Consider the following 6,000-nt stretch of genomic DNA (forward strand, 5'->3'; position numbering starts at 1 on the left):
TTCCTGTGACAGGCCTCTGCTAAACAATCAGGACTCCGTTGACTGTTCCCATGCTGACCTCTTGACAGGGCCATTGCAAGCACCTGCTACCATGTTCTTGAGATCCAACCCACCACCTCCCAGGCAGGGCTTCCTCTAGGCTCCTATAACTTGGTCTAGAATCAGCCCCTGCCTCATCCCATATTTTAAATAATAAAATTAACGATGCTAATTGAACACTGTTCTGGCATTTTAAAATATCAACATATTCAATCCTTAGAGCAGCCCTATGAGGCAGGTGCTATCATCACCCCTATTTTCCCACAGGAGAAAACAGAGACGTGGAGAGATTAAGCGACTTGCCCAAAGCCACAAACTACAAGTGGCACAGCCAGGATCCAAACCCAGGCAGGCCGGCTCCAGAATCATTGCTCTTAACCAGTATGCTCTGGAAGGAAGCATTTTAGAGCCTGGCTCATCCTGTCAGGTCCATCCCACTGCAGTGTGTCCAACCATGCCATGGCCAGTTCTGACACAAAACTCCATGGGAGCACGAATCAGGTTGGATTTGTTCACAGCTGAATTCTTAGCGACTAGCAACACAATGCTAGGCACAAAGTAAGTGCTTAATGAATAGCTGTTGAATGAGTGGATGGATGAACTAGAGTGGTGGCCCTGGGGAGGTAGGGAGAAGAGACAGATCCGAGAGATAAGAGAACTGCCCAGATTGGGAGTCTATCCAATTGGGAGTATGAGGAAGTCTTGGATGAGTCACAAGATTTTGGCTTGGGTGACTAGGTGGATGATGAGGCCATTTATTGAGATGGGAATCCTATAGGAAGGACAGAATGCTGTGGTGGGGAGAGCAGCATTGGTAAATTCCTTTGGGATGTCTTGAGCTTGAGGTGTCTTTGAGACACACAAGGGAATATCCAGGAGGCTGTTGGCTATAGGGGCTGAAGCTTAGAAAAGGGGTTTGGGCCTCCTACAACCCCCTCCCATTTCCCCTCCCCTTCGTCACACACTAAACCACTGGCCCAGAGGCCTTTACTCTTCCTACTGGAAAGGAAAGAATCTTTGATGGGGGGGAGGGGGTGCTTTTCTAAACCAAACAAGTGCATACACAGTGCCTGCTTGTTGAGGATCAGCTCTGGGGCACATGCAGGCTGGCTTCCCCAGCGGACCACCCCCCAGCCTCTCCCCCACCCCACCCGTCAGCCCCTTGCTGCCTGCTCCCTGCCAAGGTGAGCTCTGACAGGGTGACTTGTCATCTTTTCAACACCTCATTTTTCCCTCCTTACTCACTGCCCAGGGAGAGGTCCTTCCTGTTTGCACACCTTGGGGGCTAGGCCAGGAAGAGGAACAAAAACAGCCTTCATGGGGGAGGGGGAGGGGAGGGCAAAAGGAGAGGGCTGAGGGAAGAGGAGAAGAGGGAGGAGATAGGGTGAGGAGGAGGGGGGAGAGAAAGGTTAAGGCCCCAGCTCCTGCCTTCCCCTCCTCAGCCCATCACACACACACACACAAAACATGCACTGCCCTCACTGCTCCCTGACACTGGGAAGCTGACTCCCATGTCACCCCAAAGGGGTCAGGACCAGAGCTGTGTTTAGAAACTAGCTATAAGGCCTTCCTTACCTCCGGCCCAGGCTTGGGCCTATTGAAGTTGCCCATCCACACTTTGCCAGCCGAAGCCCAGGGCCTTCTTTCCCAGCATACTGACCCTTTCTGGATCTCCAGGTCACTGGGCCTGTACCCTGGCTCTATCCCCCGCTCATATGGAGCCCCCCATCCTTGCCCCTCATTGATGTCCTGCCCCTGTCAGTAGTGACCTGCAGGTAATTCGTGCCCTCTTCCTGGCCCAGCAGCTCCAACCCCTTCCAAGGAACCCAGCTAGGCTCTCCTCCCTCCCTCTCCCCCCCTCCCCCACTGGGCTCACACCTGGGGAGCTGGCCCCTAGGCTTCCTGCTGCCCCATTCATTAGAATTTCTAAAGCCCACATCTCCTAGTCCAGGATATGGCCAAGCCTGGGAAAAAGAAACAACTGTAAAACAACTAACAATTACAACTAACCTTCAAGAGCACTTTAGAATATATAATTCACTTTTCTATGTCCTTTCATCTGCTTTTCACAACAACCTTTAGCAGTAGAACACTGAAATCCAGAGGAGTTCGGCGAGTTGCCAGAAGTCACAAAGTAATTTCCAAAATCAAAATTTCAACTCAGGTCTGTCTGACGCCAGAGGCCACATTCTCTCCACTATACCACCTTGCCTTTCTGTCAGACTGAGCTGGCTTCTGCTTGGCTGGGCTTTCTTAAAAGATGGGCATGGTGTCAAAGAGTAGAAACAACACAAATGTCCACCCATTGGTAAATAAAATGTGGTACCGTTGAATATTATTCATCAGTGAAAAAGAATGAAGTACTGATACACGGTATAACGTGCATGAACCTTGGAAACATTACACTAAGTGAAGAAAGCCAGTCACACAAGACCACGTATTGTATGATTCCATTTACATGAAATATTTAGAATAGGCAAATCCATAGAGATAGAAAGTAGATTGGTGGTTGCCAGAGGTCATGGGGAAGGAAGAGAAGAGGGAGTACCTGCTAATGGGTATGGGGTTTCTTTTTGGAGTAGTGAAAATGTTCTGGAATTAGTGGTAATGGTTGCACAACCTTGTGAATATACTAAAAGCTATTGAATTGTACTTTTGTTTATAAAAAAAAAAAATTTAATTAAAAAATTGTATTTTAAAAGGGTGAATTTTGTAGTATGTGAATAATATTTCAGTTAAAAATTAAAAAAAAAAATGTGATCCTCTTGGTCAAGGAATGCTGGATCCAGCCTGCAGAGGAGGTTCTGGGTGGTTTCCTTGCTGCTACCAACAGGCAGTGCCTCGTAAAATAGCTGGGGAAAATAGCCTTGCCTAAAATGCAGCACTGCAAAGTGATTGAAGACTCTGGAGCCAGATTTCCAGGTTCGTATCCCAGCTCTGCCATTTAGAAGCTGGGTGACCTTAGATAAGTGACTTAACTTCTCTGTGCCTCAGTGTTCTCATCTATAAAATGGGGGATAAAAAATGGTACCTACTTCAAAGGGTTGTGGTGAGCATTAAATGACTTCATATGCATAAAGGATGTAGAAAAGTGCCTAGCCAGCACTATATGAGTCTGTTAGTACCATTATTGTCCACGCTCTTCCACAATTCTCCTGGGATTGGGGGCAGCAAGGTGTGGGCTATCAGACAGCCTCAGATTCAAATCCTGGCTCTGCCATTTACTAGCTGTGTGTGGTTTTGGGTAAATGACTTACCCTCTTTGGGCCTCAGTTTCCTCAGCAGTAAAATAGAGATAATAATAGTCCTAACATTCCAGAGTTGTTATGAAGATTAATATTTGCACAAGTGTTTTCTCAAAAGGTAAAACACTATAGAAACTATATGCTTTAAAAAATTATTATGAATTCTGTTTACAATCCTATTCAAGATCTTTAAATCCTTTATCTCTTCCTGCGTCACTCCTGCCTCAGTGATGCTTCTCACCCATCCTGGGCTTCAATTGCTTCCCAATGTCTGATCTATATCCCTGGACCATAAAAGAAAAAACATTTTTTTTTGAGCTTTCACATTGACACTGAACAAGCAGAAGATATCCAGAAGACACGGTAATCTCAAAGTTTGCACTCATGTTTTCCTCTGGTTGGGGAAATAACTGCTCGTAAGTGCCCAACACTTTGAAGTCTACCAGGTGTGTTTCTCACAGGGCCCTCCCTTGCAACCATGATGGGGCTTGGTAGGGCAGGCTCTATTAGTCCCATTCTACAAGCCAGTGCGCTAAGGCTCAGAGAAGGAAAGAAACTTGCCCATAGCCAGGAGCTGAGACCAGGTCTTGAAACAATGCCCTTGAGGATAATCGCCAAGAAGCGTTTTTTCTGTGTCCTGGTACACATTTACCCGTGTACAAGGTTTTAGCCCAATAGACACATATACTGGCCCAGCCCACATTTATAAACAAAGTCCTGAATCACCAAGGGAAAATGATTCATATTCATGAATTTGAAATAGAATACCTATTTTAATGCTAGAGCAACACTTGACCTTGGTTATAAGAAGGTCACTTTACTCCAATGATGACTATAAGCAGGCTATATTTTCTCTAAAAAATCATTCCAATAGGCCAACATTGCTCCATCTGGGTTAGAAGTTGCCCAAATCACTTGAAAACTCTTCAAATATCAGGATCAGTACCCTAGCTTAATGGATATAATTTTTAGTTTTAGTCAGTGACTCTGAACTGTAATGGGAGGTAAGGGTGTGGTGGGGTGGATTACAGAATTCCCAAGGACATGACTACTTTGTAAAAGCATATTCAATATACCTGTTCCTCCCCTCTGCCCCATGCCATGGTATAACCTCCAGAAAGTCAAGTTTATATCAAAGCCTTTTTGGTTGGTGTGGGATACACAGAAGATGGATGGGGATGTGGATGTATGAAGATTGAGAAATACAAGCCAACGGGATTCTCTAAAAAGGTGCAAACCAATGTCTGGTACACCACTGGGCTCACTTCTGCTTCAACTGCTTCCGTTATTGGAAAGGCTGCCTGACTCTCTGTGCACAGATTTAGGCATCTGTGACACAACAAGGCCAAGTCCCGGAATCTACTGATCATGAGGAATGGAGAGGCAAAACTCCATGTAACCTAGGGATATTTCCAGAAGGGGCAGTGGAAGCCACCATTTTACCGTCTTGATAAATGGAGCTCTACTGGTGCTCATTATACTTCTTGAGCACTACATCACTTTCCGGCCTCATCAGTTTTTACTGATAACTAGATACCATGGGTGGGTAGGGGAAATAGGAGAAGAGTGGTAGTAGAATGTTCAAATTAGAAGGGTCTTTGGGCCAAACTTCTTATTGTAACATCCAGAGAAGGTGAGGAATTTAGTCAAGTTCAACAGTGACTTAGCATCAGCACCAAGAGAAGAATTCAGATCTCTTAACTGCCAAGTCAATATCCTTACCACCTCTCTTGCACCGTGCACCAAGCCCCACTATTGTGCTATGTTACTTCTCCTCTGTACCCTCCAGGTCCACACTCTGCCTCTACAGCTGCGCTGTCCAGTACAATAGCCAATAGCCATCTATGCACACTGAGAACTTGACTTATGGCTAGTCCAAATTTAGATAAGCTGTAAGTGTAAACTAATACATATCAGATTTCAAAAATTTTATTTGAAAAAAAGAAAGTAAAAGATTTCAATTTTTATACTGATTATATGTTGAAATGATAATATTTTGGCTATATTGAGTGAAGCAAAATACGTCATTAAATTTTACCTGTTTCTTTTTATGTTTTTAACTTAGCTACTAGAAAATTTCATGTGTTGGCTAACATTTCTGGCTTGCATTATCTTTCTATTGGACAGGACTGTGCTAAACTGTCTAGCAGAAGTAACCATGCTGTCAGTTCGAAAGAGATTCCCTAGACAGAGCAGGGCAAGGGATGGGGGAAGGCACCAGCAGATAGCAAGAAGCCAAGGCCCAGGCTAGCAGACAGGAGGAGCAGTGAGCCAAGGGTCAGAAGGTTGGGCAGAAGTCAGACAGGTGGCTTACGCCCTGGTAAGGAGACTCCGGTAGGCAGCTAACTGAGGCATAACCATAGGGCATGGGGTTCAGCAGCCTGACTACAATACTTGGGAAGGCTGGAAGGGCCAGGGGAGGGCAATAGCCCTGGAAAGCAGTAATTATATGGTTGAGGGCATGATCCTTATACTGGGTCGAATCCCAGTTCTGCTACTTGCCAGTTGCGTGGCCTTGGACGAGCTACTTAACCTCTCTATGCCTCGGGTTTCTTACTGTAAAATAGGGATAATGCTGAGTTCCTATATTACAGAACACAGCACAGCTCTTGGAACAGAGCCTGGCACACAGTAAATGCTCAAAAGCACGTAGCTATCATGATGATCATTTCTCATGGAAGAAAGCTGTAACTGTGCCCCTCTATGGCATCTTTCT

Source organism: Elephas maximus, chromosome X, assembly GCF_024166365.1.
Source record: "Elephas maximus indicus isolate mEleMax1 chromosome X, mEleMax1 primary haplotype, whole genome shotgun sequence".
NCBI lineage: Eukaryota > Metazoa > Chordata > Mammalia > Proboscidea > Elephantidae > Elephas > Elephas maximus.